This window comes from Herpailurus yagouaroundi, unplaced genomic scaffold (assembly GCF_014898765.1).
Source record: "Herpailurus yagouaroundi ecotype Mexico unplaced genomic scaffold, PumYag 28, whole genome shotgun sequence".
Taxonomy (NCBI): Eukaryota; Metazoa; Chordata; class Mammalia; order Carnivora; family Felidae; genus Herpailurus; species Herpailurus yagouaroundi.
This window is the reverse complement of record NW_024412376.1, coordinates 153,036,384-153,060,718: the sequence shown is the minus strand read 5'-3', so window position 1 is coordinate 153,060,718 and position 24,335 is coordinate 153,036,384. Positions and strand designations below refer to the sequence as shown.

General features: G+C 36.4%; 1 long non-coding RNA gene across 1 annotated transcript in view; it reads right to left on the bottom strand.

The window, feature by feature from the left end:
- Positions 1–883: 883 nt before the first annotated feature.
- The window catches only part of LOC121037752 (uncharacterized), a 79,662-nt gene continuing 56,210 nt past the window's right edge, over positions 884–24,335 (bottom strand). Inside the window, exons 6-7 of the long non-coding RNA XR_005793955.1 lie at positions 20,527–20,582; positions 884–1,082 (exon numbers count right to left, since the gene is read on the bottom strand). This is a non-coding gene — a long non-coding RNA (uncharacterized LOC121037752). The remainder of the gene's footprint in view (positions 1,083–20,526; positions 20,583–24,335) is intronic.

The following is a 24,335-nucleotide window of genomic DNA, read 5'->3' as shown; positions in this document are numbered from 1 at the left end:
TTCCATTTTCTATGGACCTGGTCTTGTTGGAGTGTAAAATTAATCCTAATCATTATCATATTAGGGAGTATGGACACTTGTTTATTCTCTTGATATATGCTTTAATATATGCATTAAGATTTAAAATTTTCAAAGTATCACTCCAGCTGCAATTAACCACTTTCTCTTATTCCCCACCTGAGTCCATCTTCTAGCTCTCTGATATATTAGCTCCAAATTGGTAGGAATGATAGAGATATTATTCCAAAACTCCTAGTTCCCTCAGTCACTGCTTCTCTCAGTCTCCAATAAAGAAACATAATACATGTGTGGTAAAAGGTCAAGATCATGAGATGGGAAATTAGGAGACTAGATTTTAGTTTCAAATTCACCCCTGGTCACCATTATATCGGTGCTAATTAAATCACCTTCTAATTTCTGTTGGAAGACAACTCCCAATGACTATTTTCATGTTTCTGCATGCTGTGGGCCTTCTGAACAAAAAGGATTGGCAAATTTTGCTGAACAATGATTGAATGACTAATATGCATAGATGTTATGGGTAGGATATTGCTTCAGAGAAGGAAGACAATGGAAAATGAAGAGAAGTGGAGAAGAAAGAGAAAGAAAGGGAAGGACAAAAGAATATCCAGTTTCAGTCATCAGCACCAAGATGCCAAGGGGAAGGAGAAACATGGATATGGGTATTGAAGTCTTTCACACCCAAGATCCTGATTTTTTTAAAGCCTTCAAACATGATTCTCATTTGCTTTGCCTACCTGTCTCTTTTTCCTGAGATCACAAGTTATCAAAGTTCTGTCTAAGGAACTTACCCTATTAAACACTGTGAGAGACACACATTGCCTTCTTCCTTTAGTTATCTAACAAAACTCTGTCGTTTTATGATGAAAAGAAGTTTATTACTTACATTTTTCTACAAAGTCTTGTTTGACAATGAAACGTGGAGGAAAAAAATGGACTAATTTGAAGGTGTGAAGACATAGCAGGAAAAGAACTACTGATCAGAATTTTGGAGTTCGAGCAATGCGTAAACATTTCAACTAGTTTGGATTTCATGGTCCCCATCCACCACCACTTGATTCCTAGAAGAGAGGACATTTTTTTAAAATTCCCTATCTAATAGTATAGTGAGCCAAATCAAAAGTCTAATACTTAGAGAAGTTAGTTTGCATTTATCTTTCTCTATATTTTTTCTTCTGAACATCTTAGCCTAAATATATAGTTTTAGTCTGACATAAAGCTTATTTTGTTACTCAAGTTATTATATAGGATTGAGCTTTGTGGTTTGGTTTGCTAAACCTATGGTTGAAAACTAAACATTTCTGGAAAAAAATGGATAAGAATATCTTATATTTATTGAACATAGCCAAGAAATTTATTTTTAATAACTGAACCACAGATGGGATGCCATCTGTCAACATATGGCATTGGCTCTTAAAGCAATGTTTACATCTGGGGGATATGACGCTTTCTTTGAGAGAACAAGAGGCATTATTGGACTAAACATGAAGAAGAGTGATTTTAGATTCATGAATATTGTAAGTTTGCTAAGGATAGAATCAGAGTGTTTATATGCATACAGTTTTCATACACTTGGGTAGATAAAAAGAAAGAAAATCTGTCCATTGAAATTCTGTTATAATAATAGAAAATAATTGTAATTTTGAAATTGTTGGGTTTTTCCCCCCATGACAGGGAAAACTATTGATATGAAATGATAAGATCACCAAATGTATAAGTTTTTGTATATTCATTTTGACTCTAAAAGTTCCCTGTAAAGATACTAATATAGCATTTTAATTTATTAAAATCTCAAATATCAACTTTATTTTTTCCAAAAACATGTACAAAAGAATTAATCTTGTTCCTTAAGTTTCAATAACTTCAAAAATTTTATCTGATAAAATTTTGTCTGTTTTACTATATGTAAATATTCTTATTTTTAATCACCTTTGCATTTTGAAACATAATTGGAATGTGCTTTTGTTAGTTTTTATTAGAAAATCACTGAACATATATTTTTTAATTTTTATTTATTTTTTTTTGAGAGAGAGAGACAGAGACAGCACGAGCAGGGAAAGGGAAGAGACAGAAAGACACACACAGAATCTGAAGCAGGCTCCAGGCCCTAAGCTGTCAGCACAGAGCCTGACGCAGGGCTCAAACCCACGAACCGTGAGATCATGACCTGAGCCTAAGTCAGATGCTTAACTGCCTGAGCCACCCAGGTGCCCCAAACATATTTTTTAAATTACCATCCCACAGATTTTCTCTTTACTTCCACCTAACATAAGGAAAATTTGGTATCTATTATATTTACAAATTATTGAAATTGTAAAACTCCAGTAAAAAGAGATTATGAACAAATATTCAATAATAACGATAACAACAATAATATTGACAACTACGCTTTCAGAGCATTCTTTATGTAGCAGACTATGGGACTTACAAAGCATTCTCTTAAATCCTGAAAAGAACACCTCCCCCAATTATAACTTTCCCCTAGTTACAGTTGCAACGTGGGTTTAATGAAGTTAAATAACAGGTCAAACATCACAGAACCTGTACTCAGCAGCATCTGACCCATATTCTTTCTGCTGTACAGAGCTGAGTCCCCTGTATGGGAGAATTTCACAGGTAAGCAGACATTTAATATTTGATTGTTCAAAGGGGGGCAAGACCAGCTGCACTCGTTATTACAGTATAAATTGCAATCACAATGAAGTACCAATTTCTACTTACCAAGCTGAACGTTTATTTCTTTTTTTTTTTTAATGTTTTCATTTATTTTTGAGAGAGAGAGTGCTCACGCGTACACACACACACACACACACACATACACACACACACGGTGGGGAAGGGCAGAGGGAGAAGGAGGCAGAGATCTGAAGTGAGTTGTGCCCTGACAACAGGGCTCAGGCTCACAAACCTGAGATCAATGAGGAACCTGCAATCATGACCTGAGCCAAAGTCAGACATGTAACTGACTGAGCCACCCAGGCACCCCCAAGCCAAACTTTTAAAGTTTAATTATTGTCATCAGAAATTAGAGAAATGGTTATAATCAAATACTTCAGATGTGGTTGTATATGTATAATGTACTATGAAAATACCAATCAAGATCCCCAAAATGTTCAAGAATTTTGATCTTTTACTTTTGGTCTGAAGTTTTTAGTAATCTAGCATATTAAGGAAGCTAAATTGTTGGAAACTTTCTCTGCAGCAGAATGCATCTAAGAAGACAGAGGTGATAAGATAAATTATCTTCAGTAAAAAGATGGTCAAATCTTATTATATAATACATACTTAACAAGTTCCTTGTTGTAAGAAATATATTGATAAGATAATTATATAAATACAGCAATACAGAAGAGACATGATATCACAGGCTTCTGAATCGGTTCTTTTTTAGAAAATTTCCTTACTTATCTTCTGAAACTCAGTTTTCCCACTTATAAAATGGAGACAGTAATAGAAGAATCCCCATTGTATTGATGTGTATTAAATTATTTAATATATTTAATATGTTTAGATAATTACCTAGAACATAACTAATGCTCAGTAAATGGGATTTTTATTATGTAAAATTAATTATAGAAAAGAATAAAAAATATGATCAAAAGTATTACAGCAATTATATGAGCAAGGAGGCAGAAAGGAAAATTTTTATCTGTTCAGTAATTATTTTATGGTGAAGGTATTTTTTTTTAGACTTCCAGGGACATCTAAGATTACGATTAAAGTTTTTAAATTAGAAAAAAAAATCTACCCTAAAAAGCCACTCTGGAAAGAAAATATTTGGGGAAGAGGATTATAAATATCCAAAAGAGAAAAACTGAAGTGTGATTAATTTTTTTCAACATATTGTTTTTGATGACAGAATAAAATTTCCTTAATGAAAAAGACAAACAAAAATCTCTCTGCATTAACTGTATTGTTGGCACAAAGCACGAGGTACCATACATTCAGTTCTGTTTGAAAAGAAAAACCAAATGTAGATATCTGCTACCTTACATCATGATTTTTTAAATCCAAGAAAATAACTATCTCAAAATGGTGTTTGGGTTATGTATATGACTATGTGGGTACATAAGCACTTCTGTGGTCAGTGAGTTGAGATATCACTAAATTTACAATAATGCCAGAGATCTGGGAATTGCCAATAAAAGATTATTTTTCACCTATAAATTCAATCAACCCATACCACAGAAAAATCACAGGCACATTTTTGATACTAAGTTTCATTAAGACCTCTGAATAATTTCTCTGAATCAAGGGACACCAAAGTTTCACTGCTGTAGAGATTGGCCACATCAGAATCATATATGGGCATTAGTTAAAAATAGAGACTCTTTGATCACTTTTGCATGAGTCAGACAATGTATCCCAGGAATGCTTATGCTTAGCATAGATTCAAGGTGATTGTGATGTGTGAGGCACTCATTGGTCAGGTCAAGTTTCTAGCTCTCAAAGGCTTTTTCTCTTTTTCCTCTGGGTTTCTGATGCAGAGGACAGAATCCATTCAAGCTAGTTTGAACAAAGGGAGATTTATCACTGGGTGTTGAATGACTTTCTTGGGAAGCAAGATAAAATAGATAAGAGGAACAACTCCCAACTTGACAACAAATCTAGAACAACATCCTGTTTCTGCCTCATCTAACATCAGGAGCTTCCAGAGAAGGAAGCTGCTAAATCAGGACAGTGACGTGACAGCTTCCAGTTCCCTAACCACGTCACCTCCACCAGTCACACAAGCAAGATGGACGCCCCGCCACCCACTTTTCTCTCCACTTGACCTTAGGTCTGTATTCAAATCTTACACAGTGGTGTTGGATTAATGGGCATACAGAAACTTGGTGAAAATGAGTCAGGAAATTTCAGGTTTTTAGCCTCTCCAGTCCAAGAGGAAAATGTAGAAAAAAGTTGGCAAAAAATAATGAGGTGGACAATTTATTACAATTGTGACAATAATCCAGGTTCTCTAGTCAAATCTAAATTTAATTGGTTGGAAACAAGATTATTCAGAAAATGATTAAACTTCATAGCATGAAGCTGTAGCATTGTCTCTCTCTCTCATTCTCTCTCTTTTTCTGATTGATACCCCCATTCCTGTGAAACATCAGATCATTTCCTGTGGACCTCCTAATAACATGTGTCACTTTCTACTATGTTCTATGGATATCAGTTCTTTTCCTTACCATTCCAGAAAAAAATCCATACATCCTTTACAGTCAGATTTAATTGTATATGCTCCAAATTCAGTGTAGTTCTTTGCAAGATAACGTGCTTATTCTCAAAAATCAGTTTCTCCAGAAGTGCATGTGATTTTCACATTCTTATTATTTATGCTGCTATGAGTTTGAAGAAATAAATGGACAAATGTTTCAACTTTGACTACTCTCAGTTGTTTTAAAGCATTATAGAATTATATTTTTATATAATTTAGAGATATTCAGATTTGATATGATATATGTGTGTGTCAGTCTACAGCCAAACATAACATTGCATGCCAAGTTCAGAAGAGTCAATTTCACAATAGACATTTGTTACTACTCTTTCCAGAATACATGTCTCTTTCTTCCAAAAGTAGCTGGTCTTAATTTTCCTCTTGAATCGGATTATGACCATGGACCATGCAAAAATTATAACTATTAATTTGCATGCACGTAATTTGCCCCACCAATCTCTCTACATTCTTAGTACTTGGAGAAACCTACTGCTGGATAAATCCAACTTTCTACCCATTCTGTACTTGTATTTTCCTAGTGGAAAGTGCCTGGAGGAAAACACGACTGTGCTGTTTGATGTATTGATGACCCACCAGGGCTCTCACAAACACCCAATGATACTGGTATATTTGCTGGGGCCAGTCATTGTCCCACTACCCAGCAACAATTTCGTACATTTTTTCTCTCCTGCAACCTTCAGCCTGTATTGCCACATCTTCATTTTCATTTACTATGTTTCCTACAGCAGTACGAATACCGAAGCTATAAGGATAAAACTTCCAGACCCCAACCACACATTCACCCACCTATCTGCATCTGTTCATTTATCCTACCTTGTCCTTTGAGCATGTTATTACAGATGTACTATCCATATTCTTATCTAAGTGAACTCCTTGGATCTACCCCATTGCCTCCTGCCTTCTTAAAGACGTTGCTCCATCAATTGGTCCCCTCTCTATGGAATCATCAAGTTTTCCTTCTTTACTGGACTACTTCCATAACCATAAAAACAACCATCTCATGCCTCCCCCTCTTCTCTCCAATGACCACAATTCTCTGCAAAAAAAAAAAAAAAATTAAAAATATGGTCTATGTACCTTATCTGAATTCTTCCCTTCCATTGCTCCCTTAAACCCCTTCACATGAGTTTTTATTCCCGCAATTGTACTGAGTCGATCATTAATTCATTGATTCTACTGAACAATCATTTGTTTTTTCATTACCAATGACTTACCTGCAGCTAAATACGAATGTCAATTCTCCACTCTTATCTTACTGGACCTACCAGAAATATTTGGCCCGGCTGATCACTCCTATCCTCTGAATGGCTTTTCTTTTTTTGGAATCTTAGATACCACACTTGTTTCTCCTTTTACCCTCAAGCCGATCCTTCTTTGTAGTATCCTTTTTCTTCTCCTCAACTTGCCTTCTTACTGTCAGAATTTCCAGGTCTCAGTTCTCATTCTTCTTCTCTTTCCTATATATATTCATTGTTTAAGGGATCTTATGCAGTCTCCTGGCTTAACTAACACCTACATGCCACAATGCACAAACTTTGAACCCACCCAGTACTCTGCCTTGCAGTCTAGACTAACACATCCAACAACCTACTGGATATTTTCTGTTTAATTGCTAGTAGCAGCTCAAAATTAGCATATCTAAAACTAGGTTTCTGATCTTCTTCCTAAAGCCTGTCTTTACTACAATATTGTCTACTTAGCAAAAATATAAGCCCATTTTTTTCCAGCTGGTCAAGGGAAAACAACTTGGAACCATCTATAACTCCTCCTTTTTACTCCCACACCTTGTATCTGTCAGCAAGTCCTCATGAGCTCTGCTTTCAGAACATATCCTGTATCAGACCACTTTTCCACACCACAACCAATAACCCTGTAGGCAAAGGTGTTATTTGTCAAGATGATCTCTTGCCTGGATTACGTTAGTAGTCTATAAATTGGTCCACCTACACCTTTATCCATCTACAGTTTATGACACACACAATTGCAAGAATTATCCTTTTAAAACACAAATCAAAGCATGTCATTCCTTTCCCCAATCCCACTGCTGGTCCCATATCATTAAGCCAACATCTTTATTTTAGCTTCTAAGACCCTATTTGTTTTTTCTCCACCAGATCTGATATCCTCCCCTCTCTCTTCATGGTTTGCTGTGCTCCAGGCCCACAGGCCTCCTTGCTTTTTTCAAACATAGCAAACATGCTTCCAGGTCATGGCCTTGCACATTTTTTTTTTTTTTTTTTGGTCTGGACTGTTCTTCCTCACTTAAATAGATGCATTAATGGATCCTCATGTCAGATTTCCTTATCAGAGCCACCATTCCTGGCCACTCTCATAAGTAGCAAATCCTCTGCCCAACACCACTGTATGCCCTGAACCTCTTGCCCAACATAATATTTATATCTATTTGGTGTATTGCATATTTACTTATGCACCTATTCATTTATCATTGCCCCGATATAATATAAAATTCATGAGATCAGAGATTCTATTTTGGCCACTGTTGTCTCCCTAACACCTAGAATGGATCCTGGTTATAACAGGTGCTTAATACAGACTTGCAGAATGGATGAATGAACATTATTGCAATTTTCTTTTTTTTCTTAAAAAAATTTTTTTAATGTTTATTTATTTTTGAGAGACAGAGAGAGAGAGAGAGAGCGAGCAGGGGAGGGGCAGAGAAAGAGGGAGATGCAGAATCTGAAGCAGTTTCCAGGCTCTGAGCTGTCAACACAAAGCCCAATGCGGGGCTCAAACTCATGAACCATGAGATCATGACCTGAGCCGAAGTCAGACGCTTAACTGACTGAACCACCCAGGTGCCCTTATTCTTTCAGTTTTCATCTGGGCTTCACTATCTCTTCATTTTCAGCCCTTATAGGCTGACTGGATACTAACTGGGTCAGTTCATCCAATGATCCTGGCCATAGTGATTAGCTGAGAGATCGACATGTGACTGAGCGAATACAGTAAGAATCCTCTGGTGTTTGTGATGGCTGCTGTAAAAGAGGGCCTCTCTTCCCCTGGACTTTAAGTAAGACTGTAGAGTAGGGCTGCTGCTGCAAGATTCCACCTGCTGGAGCCTGAAGAGAAACTACCACATGGACCAGTACTGAGCAAAACCAAGAGACAGAAATTCAGGACCATGACATTCCTTGAGCCCTGAATCCAACTGCTTTCCAAAGCATTGTACTCCTGGACTCTTCAGATTCTGAACCAAATAAATCTTTTTTTTTTTTTTTTTTTTCAAAAAAAGAAAAAAAAAATAGCCAGCTCAGAGTGGGTTTTCTATCACTTGCAGTCAAAAAAAGTCACAACAGATTGGGTCAGTCCCAGATTGGGTCAGGTAGTCTTGATAGTGCTTCCATAATATCCTGTAATTTCTATTTTCTCAGCATTAAAAAAAAAAAAAAACTTAGATGTACTTTCCTCTTGTCTGTCTTCCTCATCTAGGCTATGTCTTAAAATAATATTGTAAATCATTCACTTTTTATGTCCAGTTCCTGAGCTACTAGCTGGTTCGTGGTAGATGGTCAATTAAAACTTGCTAAATGAACATTAAAACTATCCAACTGCCCCTAGATAGTATAAGGGACTTTTTTTTTTCAATAGGGCTTTACAGTGAATATATTTGTTAGACAAATACCATGTAAAATTGTAAATTAATGTATTTCTTTTGTTTTTTTTAAATGTGTGTGTGTGTGTGTATGAGAGTGTGTTTGTATTTTACCAGTCAAACACATACCTCATTTCAATTGCCTTCATCTAAATATGGGATGGTAGAAAGGTGGCAAGATCATATGAAAGTTTTGAATCACCACTCTACTTCATGGAAAATAATAAGTGAACTATTTTGCCTTTTCTAGACTCTTCTCTAATAGAGGGATGCACACTCACCAGACTGTAATCAGAGGCAAGAAATGAGCATGGTAGTTGGCTTTAATTATGTTATATTTAGAAAAATCCACTTCTGTATTCATTCTTTCCACAAAAAATTATTTGATGAACACTTCCTATGACAAAGCACTATATTAGGTACTGTTATGTATTAAACAGTTTCATTCAAAATTTATTTGCTGAAATTCTATCTCTCAATATCTCAGGATACAACTATATTTGGAGATAAATTCTGTAAATGAGTGATTAAATTAAAATGAGGCCTTTAGGATGGGCCCTAATACAATATAGCCAGTATTTTTTTTTTTAATGACTGATAGTCTTATAAAAAGAGAAAATTTGGACACACAGAGAGAGAGAGAGAAAGAAAGTGAGAGACCAGGGATGTATACACACACAGGAAAGATAATGAAACCACATAGCAAGAAGGTAATTATCTACAAGCCAAGAAAAGATGCCTTAGAAAAAAAGCAAAATTTCCAAAACCTTGATCTTGGATTTCTAGCATCCAAAACTGGGAGAAATAAGTATCTTCTGTTTAAACCACTCAGTCTGTGGTATTTTGCTTCCACAGCCAGAGCAAACTAGTACAGACACTGTGTATGGTGTGTATGTTACGAAACAGACAAAAACAAAGCAGACTTCACGTTTTGAGGCTTAAAACATAATTATCAAGAAATACAAATGTCCAAATAATGGTACAATTCTATAGCCACAAACTCAGAAAGGGCTAAGAGGGCAAAACTCCAGGAAGCTATAAAGGCAAAGAGTAAGGGAGCCGGGCCTGGTCAGGAAGTTATCACAGAGAAAATTTGTCGTTGAGAATTTAAAAATGACTGAATGCTACCTAAATGAATTTGGTGGCAGGGCCATGAGAGGAAAAGGAATAGCTTGTGAAAAGGTGCTACTCTAGGACACAGCTCCGTTCACTGGGGCAGTTAAATAAAGGCATATGTGACTCTTTACCACATATGAAAATAGGGAACAGGTCAAAGTTATGTTGACTTTGTAGGCCATATTAAGAACATGGAAATGAGAGGAAAAGCCATTGAGGATACAGTCTGATGAAGGAATAATGGTTTTATTTCTAAAGATAAAGGTAGAAGCAGGTTTTTTAATCCTCCCAATGAACTGATACATATACATAACAGACTCGCCATTGATAGTGTATTGTTTCAGAGATATGTGGCTGCAAGTAACAGAAATCAGTAATTTATTATGTCACTCATAACAGGAGACCCAGAGCTAGAGTGAGCTATAAGATTGATCAAGTCAGTGGTTCAACAATTTATCAGGGAAAAGCTTCATTCTACCACTTTGCTCTGCTACTGTCAGTGTTCATTTCATAATTAAACTGACAAAAAAAATGGTTGCTGACCTCATATTCAGTCAAGAACCCATGCACCTGTTCTTCTATTCTCTTAAGAATGATAACCTAATTCAATGAAGCCTCACAGCAGACTTTTCTTTATATCCCAAAGGCCAGAGTTGAGTGACATGGATATTCTTGTTGGATAAAATCAAGGAGGGAGACAGAATTATAACTGGCTTAGACAAATCACTGATGACAGAATGGATGATGGGTCTCTATTACAATGAGTACTACCTACGAGTAAAATAAAAGTAGACCTTAAGACTACATTCCATCCATAATAGATACAGTGGAAACAAATGGAAGGATTTATTCAAGGAGAAAGATGAGAGAGCTCCTTCCTATCCTAAGTAGGCTTCCATGTACAACAACACAGAGAAGGGAGGTTGATTCATCCTTACCATTTGAAGATTACCAAAAGATTGAGTCTGTCCTGCCTCATTTAATTACATGTGAATCACAGTGAGTCTCAGTAATGGAACCCACTAAGTATTTATCCTGTTGCTTCACGATAGTTTGGAGAAACGACTTCAGATCCTTTCTTTCTGGGGCTAAACAGTACTAATTCAGAAGACAGCATGGCTAAGCCTTCAAATACCTGGATAACCAGGCATAAGTAATGCACAGATAAACAAGTAAAATATATGGATAAAAATCAAATATAATTTGAATTTTAGATATAACATTGGAATCAACTGCTATCTATTGAATTGTGTCACCCAAAAATTCATATGTTGAAGCCCTAACACCTAATGTGACTGTAGTTGGAGATAAGGTCTTTATGAAGGGAATTGAGGATAAATGAGGTCATAATGGTGGACCCTCAATGTGATAAGTCTGGCGCCCTTATAAGAGAAGGAAGGAACACCAGAGCTCTCTCTGTATCAGTGCTCATGAAGAGAGTTCATGTGAAGACACAGCAAACTGATAACCACCTACAAGGCAAGAAGAAAGCCCTCACTGGAAATCAAATTTGCCAGCACTTTGACCATGGACTTCTGGCTTCCACAACTATTAGAAAATAAATTTGTGTTGTTTAAAGCCACCCTGTCTGTGATTTATTTATTTATTTTAGGGCAGCCTGAGCTGACTAATATAACAATTTTCAAACAATTGAAGATTAATCAAGTTCATCTGTCAGTTTTAAATCTAATGTCTACAGTCTTTGGTTACTTTGGAGATAAACTGATAACCAAAGAAAGCCTTGTTATGAAGTGGCATTTGCCCGAAGGATTCCAGAGAAGTGTCTTATGATTCCCATACAAAAATAAAGCATCGACCCACTAGGGAAACATAAACAGGCTTATGCCATTTTTTAAAGATGGCTTTGGTTGTGTTGTTGCAAATATGTCGTTTTGTAAAAGGAAAGTAAAGACTGGATGAGATAAAGCGCATGAGTAGGATGTTAGAGAAACCCAAGAAATAAGTGATTGTGGAGAGTTTCAGTTCTGCTTAAGGTATTAAGAACATAGCACCCATGTTCACAACAGAATAAATCTGATAAAATATAAAGTAGGCTTTTCTATAAAGCTATTGAATCACAGCTGATGCAAAATGCCACAGTAAATTACTACCAAGAAGAAATGAAATCTTCATAGGTGGACAAACAAGTGCAGAGGTGTCAACCTTGTCACAATAGTGACAAGTGTCTGTTGTGAATGCAGGTGTACAGAGAGGAAGCATGCCTGAGAATTTACAAGGAGACTTTTAAATGACTTTTAAATGACAGCATGGGTGGCAAGAGAGACTGCTATCTGGAAAAGCTCCAAATGCAAAAACAAATACCTCATTTAACTATCTCCTCCCCAGAAGTATTGACGAGGAAATGGCAGAAAAGGTGACAGAACTAGAAATGACCGTAGCCTGGAAAACAGTGTGTGTGTAGTCTCCCAGTCCTCAGATTCCAGGACTTGCTGAAGAATACTACAAAAGGGAAGCAAAACCAACCAATACTAAACCCCAAACTACTGCCAGCTCCAGCCCTGAACGTGGGAGTAAAGCTACGGGGCAAAGCACAGTCTGTACGATCCTATTTGAAACCAGCGGTGAGCACAACCTAATTCAAGCTTCAGGGGTGGAGGCAGGGATGAATAGTCAGAGAACAGAGGGATTTTAGGGCAGTGAAAATATTCTATATGGTACCATAATGATGGATCCGTGTCATCATACATTTGGTCTGATCTCACAGAATGTACAACACTAAGAGGAAACCATAATGTAAACCATGGACTTTGGGTGATGATGATGTGTCAGTGTCGGTTCATCAGTTTTCAAAAATGCACCACTTTTAGGGAGATGTTAATAACACAGAAACCACGTGTGTGGGGGGGGAGGGGTAAGAAGTATGCCGGATATCTCTGTACTTTCCTCTCAATTTTGCTGTGAACTTGAAATTGCTCTAAAAAATTAAGTGCGTTAAAAAAAATTCAGTCTGGACAAAATTCAGACAGAGCAGCCCCTCACCTTAGATGCCTGATTAAAGAATGAGATGGCACATCCCAGAGACAGAGATACAATAATTTAATATCCATTATTCTTTCAGACACACCACATGTTATGCTGCTTTGTGAAAAGATATGAAGAAGTAGAAAAAAAAATGGCCCATAATCAAGAGCAAAATTAATCAACAGAAGGAAATTCACAGATAGTTCAGATGGCATAATTAGTCATCAAGGATTTTAAAATGACTGTTATAAAAGTGCTAACTAATTTATAGTATAAAATGAAAAACTATGAATGATTCTAGGAGAGATGTCAAATAATGTAGAATTAAATTGACATTTTGAACTGAAAAGTACAGAATAAGACATAAAAATTTATTAGATTATTTTAACAAAAAAAGATGGAAAGAAAAAAAACAGTAGAAACAATTGTTGAACCTAAAGATATATCAGTAGTAATTATCCAAATAAAAGCACACAAGGATATAAGATTAGGGGGAAAAAAACCCAAAAAACTAAACAAGGGATTAGAACCCTAGGGAAATATATTAAATTAGTAAACACATGTGTCATCTGTATTCTTGAATAAGAAGATATAAAAGATTTGGCAGAAAAAATATTTAAATAATGGCCAGACACTTTCAAGATTTGATTAAAAATCTCAACTTACAAACCCATAAAGCACAGGAAACACCAAGGAAAATAAGAAGAAAGTCACACTTAGGTGCAGCATAGTCAAACTTTTGGGAACAAATATAAAGAGAGAATTCTAAAAGCAGCTACCAGATAAATAAAACATCATGTATATAGGAAGGGGAGCCAGACATCAATGGAGCACCATCTTTTAAATGTTGAAAATAAAAAAAAATATATCAATTTAGAATTCCATATCCAGTGAAAATATACTTTAAAAAAACAACATATTAAAGAAATATTCAGATAAAGAATTCACTTTCAATATACCAACACTACAATTAAAGCTAAAGAGAAGTTTTCAGGCTGAAGTAAGTGAAAACAGACACCAATATCTAGAGTAAGGAATAAAGATAGCCAATCACGGTAAATATGTGGGGAAACATAAGTACTGTATTTTTCCTTTTAGCAAAATCTTAAAAGACAATGACATTTAAAGTGGTAGTGATAATATATTATGTGGTTTATAACATAAAGAAATAAAATAAATGGCAGCAATAGTACAAAGAATGAGAGGTAAATGGAATTGTTCTGTAGTGAGGTGGTAATATTATCTGGGAATTGTCATTATGTTAATGCAGAATAGTGTTAAGTTAATGATGCATATTATGATTACAGGGATATTATTAAAATAAGATAAATACATATTTTGTATATTTTTATATGCAAATGTATGAAAACAAGATAGCTAAAGAGCTAATAGAGAAAATAAATGGAAAACTAAAAGAAACCAAAGGAAGCTATAATGTTGGATCTGTGACAAAATGCACTTTGTTAAAGCTCATAGAATTTTGCAGCACATAAAGTTTATGCAAAGTTAAGAAGGTTGGGTGTTTCTAGAATAGAATGTAGAATGCAACCAGAAAAAACCTAATTATATTACAAATATATGAAACAATCTCACTGAAAACAGAAGATAGAAAAAGTGCTGACCTAAGTTTGAAAATGAACGACATTCGTAAGACGAAAGGCAAAAAGCACTGTATGTTAGCATTGTGCTCTATTGGATAATGTTATTTTCCACAGGGGTGTGAATTAAGAAAGAATACTGCTATATATGTATATTGGAATCGAATAATTAGCTGTAGATGGTGGAAGAGAGGCACTTTCTCGTTGTTGTGGGTGCTTACAGATATGCAAGGAAAAGAGGGTGGAATGTTCCATATGTAGTGGATTAGAAATAGAGACATAAGTAGAAATTCATGTTTAGCTTAATGTAGATGTAGATTGTTCCATATATACATTTTTAACATTTTTTTTTAATGTTGGGACCCCTGGGTGGCTCACTGGGTTAAGCATCTGACTTCAACCCAGGTCATGATCCCGCACCTGGAGCCTGCTTCAGATTCTGGGTCTCCCTCTCTCTTTGCCCCTCCCCTGCTTACACTCTGCCTCTGTCTCCCAAAAATAAACATTAAAAAAATTAAAAAAAAAAAAAGAAACAACTTTAAAATTTCTTTAATGTTTATTTATTTTTGAGACAGAGCATGAGTGGGGAGGGGCAGAGAGAGACAGAGACACAGAATCCAAAGCAGGCTCCAGGCTCTGAGCTGTCAGCACAGAGCCCAATGTGGGGCTTAAACCCACGAACCATGAGATTGTGACCTGAACGGAAGTCAGACGCTTAACACACTGAGCCACCGAAGCACCTCACGACTTAATGCTTTTTTTTTTTTAATTTTTTAATGTTTTATTTGTTTTTGAGACAGAGACAGATCATGAGTGGTGGAGGGCAGAGAGAGAGGGAGACACAGAATCAAGCAGGCTCCAGGCTCTGAGCTGTCGGCACAGAGCCCGACGTGGGGCTCAAAGCCACAAACTGTGAGATCTGAGCTGAGTCGAAGTTGGAAGCTTAACCAATTGAGCAACCCAGACCACCTAAATATTTTTCATATAGGTATATACGTGGATTAGTATTCACACATATATTCCATTGCTTTGTTGCTTTAGAAGGCTCAGAAATATCGACACCCCAGTAGAAATGAGCACATCTAGTACCCAGATGATGGTTATTAATATCACTGTATAAAAAGACACATGATGACATGGTGATTAAGGGTATATCAAAGAACACAGAAGCACACCAAAAACGTTCCCAATGGCCAAAAAATTAAGCAATGTAACAAAATAGTATTGGATTATTATATAATGTAAAAAATACATATCCAGGGCCCCTGGGTAGCTCAGCCAGTTAAGCGTCGGACTTCGGCTCAGTTCATGATATCACAGTTCGTGAGTTCGAGCCCCGCATCAGGCTCTGTGCTGACAGCTCAGAGCCTGGAGCCTGCTTCGGATTCTGTGTCTCCCTCTCTCTCTCTGCTCCTCCCCTGCTCATGTTCTGTCTCTCTGTCTCCTTCAAAAATAAATAAAAACATTTAAAAAAATTAAAAACACATGTTTATAAGTCTTTATTGGTATAAATAAATGACTGAATAAATTAATAAATGAAAGGGAATAGACAAAAATGTCTGCAGAAGAATTCCAAATAATTTATGTAGATACCGCTCCCTCAAGGAGTGGAAGCATAACTTTCCATTCCTTAAGTGTATACTGGATAGCAACTTCCTTCCAAAGAATATACTATGGAAACATGTAAGGAAAAGATTAACTTTACACTGCAACACCTGACAAACTACCTCAGCCAGGTGATCAAGGTTAACATCTTGTGCTCTTGAATATGACATTTGTGGTGAGCATAGCATAACATAGTGAGAAGTTGAATTACTATGTGGTATTCCTGAAACCAATGTAGCATTGTGTGCCAACTATACTCAAAACAAATTTTTAAAAATATATGACATGATGAAAATGGCACTTCACCTCTTTGATATTCCTGCTAAAGCCCATAACCTCAGTCTAACCATGAATAAAATATCAGACAAATCTCAATTGAGAGGCATTCTATAAAATGATCAATATTCTTTAAAAGTGTCAAAGTCATTAAGGACAAGGAAAGTCTAAGAAAATGTCATAGCCAAAAGGAACCCAAGAAGACAGGACTATTAAATGTAATATGGTTTCCTAGATACAAACCTGAACCAGAAAACAGACTTTATTTTTTTTTTAAGTTTATTTGTTTATTTTGAGTAAAAGAGTGAGAGAGAGAGAGAGAGAGAGAGAGCAAGTGGGGGAGAGGCAGAGAGAGAGAGAGAGAGAGAGAAAGAGAAAATCCCAAACAGGCTCTGTACTGTCATTGCTGAGCCCAACACATGGGGATTGAACCCTGAGATCATGACCTGAGCCAAAATCAAGAGTCAGATGCTAAACCTGCTGAGCCACCCAGGCACTCCTAGGTAAAACATAGTAACTGTGAATAGAGGATAAACTTTAGTTAACAATGATGTATCAATATTAGTTTATTAATTCTAACAAATGTATCTACTAATACAAGATGTTAATAATAGGGGAAACTGAGTTTGAAATATATGGCACTCTGTACTATCTTGACAGTTTTTCTATAAATCTAAAATTCTTCTAAAATAAAAAGTATATCTAAACTTTTTTTTTAACCATCCAATGAAAGTAGGGTGGGAAGGAGAGAAATAAAGATACAAAGAAAACTGGGTGGGGGCACCTGGGTGGCTCAGTCGGTTGAGCGTCTGACTTTGGCTTAGGTCACGATCTCTCTGTCCCTGAGTTCAAGCCCTGCATGGAGCCCTGTGCTGACGGCTCAGAGCCTGGAGCCTGTTTCAGATTCACTATCTCCCTCTCTCTCTGCCCCTTCCCCACTCATGCTCTAGCTCTCTCTCTCTCTGTCAAAAATAAACATTAAAAAATAATTTAAAAAAGAGAGAAAGAAAGAAAGAAAGAAAGAAAGAAAGAAAGAAAGAAAGAAAAGAAAACTGGGTGGCCCAGTCAGTTAAGCATCTGACTTTGGCTCAAATCAGGATCTCATGGCTCATGAGTTCAAGCCACGCTTCAGGCTTGCATGGACAGCTCAGAGCCTGGAGCCTACTTTGGATTCTGCGTCTCACTCTCTCCCTCTCTCAAAAGTAAATAAACATTATGGGGCACCTAGGTGGCTCAGTAGGTTGAGTGTCTGAATTTAGCTCAGGTCATGACCTCACAGTTCGTGGGTTCACGCCCCAAGTTGGGATCTGTGCTGACAGCTCAGAGTCTGGGCCTGCTTCAGATTCTGTGTGTGTCTCTCTCTACCCCCTCTCCCACTCGTACTCTGTTTCTATCTCTCAAAAATGAATAAGCACTAAAAAAAAATTTTAATCAAGATTTTAAAAATTTGAGAAATAAAGAAAAAGAAAACATGAGACAAATAGAAAATAAGTAGCAAGATGGGAAAATTAAACCTAATCATGCCAAAATTTACATCTATTATAAATTGGCAAAACAGTATAGAATTGTTGAATCATTATATTGTATGCCTGAAACTAATATAACACTGTATGTTAATAACTTCAAAAAAAATGAACACAATACTTTAACAGGCAGAGATGCCAATCTTATATGACAATAAAAAAAAAAGCCAAATAGTTGCATGAGATTTATGAAAAAATATTAATCTCCCAAATGATTTAATATTTCTAAAGGAGTATCCACCTAATTACATGAAGCAGAAACTGATATCGCTAAAGGGAGAAATAAGCAAATCCACAGTCATACATAGAGATCATGATAATCATTTTTCAGTAATTGATGGTATTAGTAGCTAAAAAACAATCAGTAAGTATTCAGAAGATTTGAATTTTAAGTATTTATAAAATACATTCTTTTCTAGTACATATGTAACATTTTGCCAAGATGAATTAAATGCTACTTCATAAAGCAAAATTTATTAATTTTGAAAACCATATGATAATCTCAATATACACAGAAAAATAATTTGACAAAATTAATCAGTTCAGGATTAAAAAAAAAAAACTCTCAAACTAAGTATAGAAGGGGATTTACCTCATCTCATAAAGGGTATCTATGAAATGCCTATAGGTAATGTCATAATTAATTGTGAAATACTGAATACTTCCTTTCAAAGTGCAGGAATATATAGAGAACACATATTCCTCCCCCTCTACTCTACACAATACTGGAGGTCCTACCTAGTACACTAAAGAAATTAACTAAATAGATAAGCAAGCAAAAAGGAAATAAAGAAAAAAGACTTATAATTAACAGATGACATGAATGGGTATATAGAAAATGCAAAAGATTTTTTAAAAACCTATTAGAACTTATAAATAAATTGATCAAGTTGTAGTACACAAGGATGATATAAAAATATTAGTTTTTATGAACAAACAAAAACAGACTCTTAAATACAGAGAACAAACTAGTGGTTTGCAGAGGAAAAGTGGGGAGGTTGGTGAAATAGATAAAGAAGATTAAGAGGTACAAGCTTCCAGTTATAACATACTGAGCTGAAAGGTACAGCATAGAGAATATTGTCAAGAATATTTTGATACCATAGTGTGGTGACAGATGGTAACTACACTTACCATAGTGAACACCGAGTAATGTACAGAATTGTCAAATCACTATATTGTACACCTGGAACTAAAATAGTATTGTATGTCAGTTCTACTTCAATAATACATGTTTAAAAATCAATTGTTTTTACATTCTAACAAAACACAAATGAAAATGTAATTATAATAACCTCAAAACATAGTATACCTAACCAAAAATTCAAGGAAAGACAACTAAGATTTCTATAGTAAAAACTACAAAATATTGATGACAGACGTTGAAAATATGTAAGTGACGGGGCGCCTGGGTGGCGCAGTCGGTTAAGCGTCCAACTTCAGCCAGGTCACGATCTCGCGGTCCGTGAGTTCGAGCCCCGCTTCTGGTTCTGGGCTGATGGCTCGGAGCCTGGAGCCTGTTTCCGATTCTGTGTCTCCCTCTCTCTCTGCCCCTCCCCCGTTCATGCTCTGTCTCTCTCTGTCCCAAAAATAAATAAACGTTGAAAAAAAAAAGTTAAAAAAAGAAAATATGTAAGTGAACAGATATACTGGCTTCATAGTCTGGAAAACCTAATGTTGTTAAGATGGAAGTCATCTGCAAATTGATCTATAAATTCATGCAATTCCTGTCAATGCTTTTTTTTTTTTTTTTTGGTAGAAATTGATGAGAAAATTCTAACAATCAAATGGCTATTCAAGGAATTCCAAATAGTCAACATCAGTTTTGAAAAAGAAGAATATAGTCAAGAAACTAGCACTACTAAAGTTGCATTAAATTTAGAAAAAGTTGGTATTGGTGTAAAGATGAAAATGAATTAAAATAATGTAGTATTGGGGACACCTATGTCACAGTGGGTTAAGCATCCGACACTTGATTTCAGCTCAGGTCATGATCTCACGGTTTGAGCCAGCGTAGGGCTTGCATTAAAGCCCAGACTCTGCTTGGGATTCTCTTGCTCCCTCTCTCTCTGACCCTCCCCTGCTTGCTCTCTCTTTCTCTCAAAATAAATAAATAAACTTTAAAAAAAATAATAATGTGGTATTGGACTTCCACTTCCAGCAAACAGAGCCCAGGTTTACTCTCCTACCCAAAACAAGCGAAACACTAGGGAAAGTCAAGTGAAACATGAGTTTTAAATTCTTGGGACTTCCCTAAGAGAAAGTAAAAACTGAATTTGGCCTTACTATTGCCCCACTTTACTATTTGAAGAAAGCTTCTAGGCCATTGCACAGTGAGGAAGAAACCAATGGAGACTGCCAGTCCCCCGGAGTTGAAGAGACTATGTCGAGTCCAGGGCTATCAAGATAACCGGTCTTCAGGGCATAGTGGGGGTCTTCAGTGCACATGCAGAGGATTCCAGAGATCTACAGAGGATCACACCTCAGTCTTTAGCCAAGTACAGATGTCCAAATGCAGATGAGGCCAAAAAAAGAATATTCTTAAAGAAATAGAGGGAACAATACCTGATGTTCACACAGAACACAGACTAGTGCCAGTTCCCACATATCATATATGCATCCTAGAGGGGAAAAAAAGAGTATTAATGAGTATTAAAACAATATAAAAATATCCAGTAGCCAAAGAGGTAAACTTGGTAGTATCTGCCATTTAATGAACAATTAACAGGTATATACAAAGAAGCAGGAAAATACAATCTACGATGAGGGAAAATATTAGTAATTCATAACTGACCACCAAATGGTACAATCAAATTAGCAAAAAAGAGCATTAAAACAGTTATTACAAGTGTGTTTTATACATTCAAGAAGCCAGTAGAAAATGGAGCATGTTAAGTGGAAACATGAAGACCCAGAAATAAAAACTAAAACGTTCAAGATTTTAAAAAATATGCTGCTTTAGATTAACAGCAAATTAGAATTTATGGAAGAAAAAATGAGTGAATTTAAGGCCAAAGTAATAGAAGCTGTTCAAAATGAAATGCAGAAAGAACAGTATTGAAAATAGGAACATGGGGTCAGTGACAACTTGAAGCAGCCTACTACACATTGAATTAGAATCCCTGGAGTGAAATAAAGAGAGGAACACAAAAAATGTCTACATTCTCTAAAGTGAGTGAAAAATATGAATCCTCAAGTCTACAAAATAAAATGGAACTCGAGCATAAGAAACATGAAGTAAACTGTATCAAGATGCATCATAATTAAGTAGTTCGGAAGCAGTGGTAAATCAAGAACCTTAGAATTAGCTTGAGCCAAAAAAATACATTCCTTAGAGAAGAACAAAGATAAGAATGACAAAAGACTTCTACTAGAAAATGTACACGCCAGATGATGGAAAACTTTTAAAATACTAAAATAAAAGTAATTCTTAACCTAGAAGTCTATGTCTAGCAAAAATATCTCTGAATTACAACAGAAAAATAAAGTTTCTCACATATACAAAAGCTGAAAGGATTTATAACCAGGAAACCTGCACTATATGAAATGTGAAGGAAAGTCCTTCAGGCAGAAAGAAAATTCCATCAGATTGAAATATGGCTTTATATAAAGGACCAGAGAAACTCAGATAGGATAACTGTGTGGTTGAATGTAAAAAAGATTTTCTTTTTAAGATTTGAAGACCTTTTAATGATATTTAGCAGTTTAAAGCAAGATGAATAACAATGTATTATGGGGTTTATACCATCTGTAGAAGTAAAATACATAACAACAATAGCACAAAGGCCAATAGAAGAAAAATGGAGAAACACCAATTTATGATTCTTTTGTTATATGTGAAATTATAATATCACTTGGAGGTAAAGTATAAACTATCATTTATTATTTATAAACAATAAGTTAAAGATGTATACTAAAAACTTAAAACAAATAATAAAAATTTATAGCTAATAAAGTCATAAAATAAGATAAAATTGAAAATAAGATAAAACAGAATATATAATTAATACAAAAGAAGTTAGGGAAAAAAAAAAGAAGAAGAAGCCAAAGAACAATTATGAGAAAAAGGAAACAAATGGATGGATGATAAATGTGTACCCAAACATAACAGGTATCGCATTAAAAATCAGTGGTCAAAACACCTATTTAAAAGTATTTCAGATCAAATGTAACAGCAAGACCCAAGTATACACCATACGTTATCCACAAGAAAACTACCTTAGGTATAAATAAACAGCTTAAGAGTAAAAGGATATGTTAATAAATTAAATAATTTAGACAAGGGATGCCTGGGTAGCTCAACCGGTTAAGCATCCAACTTCAGCACATGTCATGATCTTGTGGTTTGGTTTTGAGCCAGAATAGGGCTCTGTGCTGACAGCTTGGATCCTGGATCCTGCTTCAGATTCTGTGTCTCTCTCTGTCTCTTCCCTCTCCTGCTCATGCTCTGTCTCTCTCTCTCTCTCTCTCTCTCTCTCTCAAAAATAATATAAACATCAATCAATCAATCAATCAATCAGTAATTTAGACTAGAAAATTCTAGAAACGAATGTAACAAAATGCCTCAAAAAAAAAAAAAAAGCTAAATAGACCTAAATAACAAGAATATACATTGAATTAGTAATTTTAAAACTTTCAGTAAAGAAAAAACCTAGACTCAGTTTCACTGGTGAATTCTACAAGATGTTTAAAGAGTTAACAGTAATCCATCATAAACTGTTCCAGAAAAACTAGAAGAGGTAACATTTCCCAATTTGTTATACAATGACACCCTGTGAACCTGATACCAAAACCAGAAAATGGCATCATAAAAAAACTACAAATCATGTTCCTTATGAACATAGATGTAAAATTCTCAACAAAATACTACCAACCAAATATGGTATGAGATAAAAAGATTATGTACCATGGCCAAGTGAGATTTATCCCAAGAATTCAAAATTGCAAAAAACAATGAAAATAATACACGTCATTCATAAAATAAAGAATTAAAACCATATGATTATCTCAATAAATTCAGAAAGTATTTAATAAAAGACTTTTTTTTTTTTTAAACCAACAAAGTCGTAATAGAAGGGAACTTCATGACCTAGAAAATGTTAAGGTTAAAAAACCCCACAACTAACAACACAATTAATGGAAAATAACTGAATGTTTTGTCCTTGAGATCAGGAACAAGACATAAAACGTTGTTTTGGAGATTTTAACCAAGACAATCAAAAATTAAAATAAAAAGTAAAAGGCTTCCATATTGGACAGGAGGAAGTAAAAGTGTCTTTACTTGCAGATGACAAGTACTTGTACATAAAAACTCCAGAGGAATCCACACACACAAAAAAAGCTCTTAGAAGTAATAAATGAATATAGCAAGGTTGTAGAATACAAGATCAATATAAAAAAAACAATTATGCTTCTATATATTAACAATAAACAATGCAAAATAAAATCAAGAAAACAATCCATTTGCAGTAGAATTAATAATAATAGAGAGGGAAGATGGCGGCGTAGGAGGACGCTGGGCTCACCGCGCGTCCTGCTGATCACTTAGATTCCACCTACACCTGCCTAAATAACCCAGAAAACCACCAGAGGATTAGCAGAATGGAGTCGCCGGAGCCAAGCGCAGACGAGAGGCCCACGGAAGAGGGTAGGAAGGGCGGCGAGGCGGTGCACGCTCCACGGACTGGCGGGAGGGAGCCAGGGGGAGGGGCGGCTCGCCGGCCAAGCAGAGCCCCCGAGTCTGGCTTGCAAAAAGCGGAGGGGCCTGACGGACTGTGTTCCGACAGCAAGCGCGACTTAGCGTCTGGGAGGTCATAAGTTAACAGCTCTGCTCAGAAAGCGGGAAGGCTGGAGGACAAAGGGAAGGAGAGCTGCTGAGCCCCCTGACGACAGAGATCAGTTTGGTGGGGAACAAAGGCGCTCGCCAGCGCCATCTTCCCCGCCCATCCCCCAGCCAAAATCCCAAAGAGAACCAGTTCCTGCCAGGGAACTTGCTGGCTCCGCGCAAACACCCAACTCTGCGCTTCTGCGGAGCCAAACATCCGGCAGCGGATCTGACTCCCTCCTGCTGCCACAGGGCCCTCCTGAAGTGGATCACCTAAGGAGAAGCAAGCTAAGCCTGCCCCTCCTGCCCCCATGCACCATGCCTACCCACCCCAGCTAAGACGCCAGATCCCCAGCATCACAAGCCTGGCAGTGTGCAAGTAGCCCAGACAGGCCACCCCACCCCACAGTGAATCCCGCCCCTAGGAGAGGGGAAGAGAAGGCACACACCAGTCTGACTGTGGCCCCAGCGGTGGGCTGGGGTCAGACATCAGGTCTGACTGGGGCTCCGCCCACCAACTCCAGTTATACACCACAGCACAGGGGAAGTG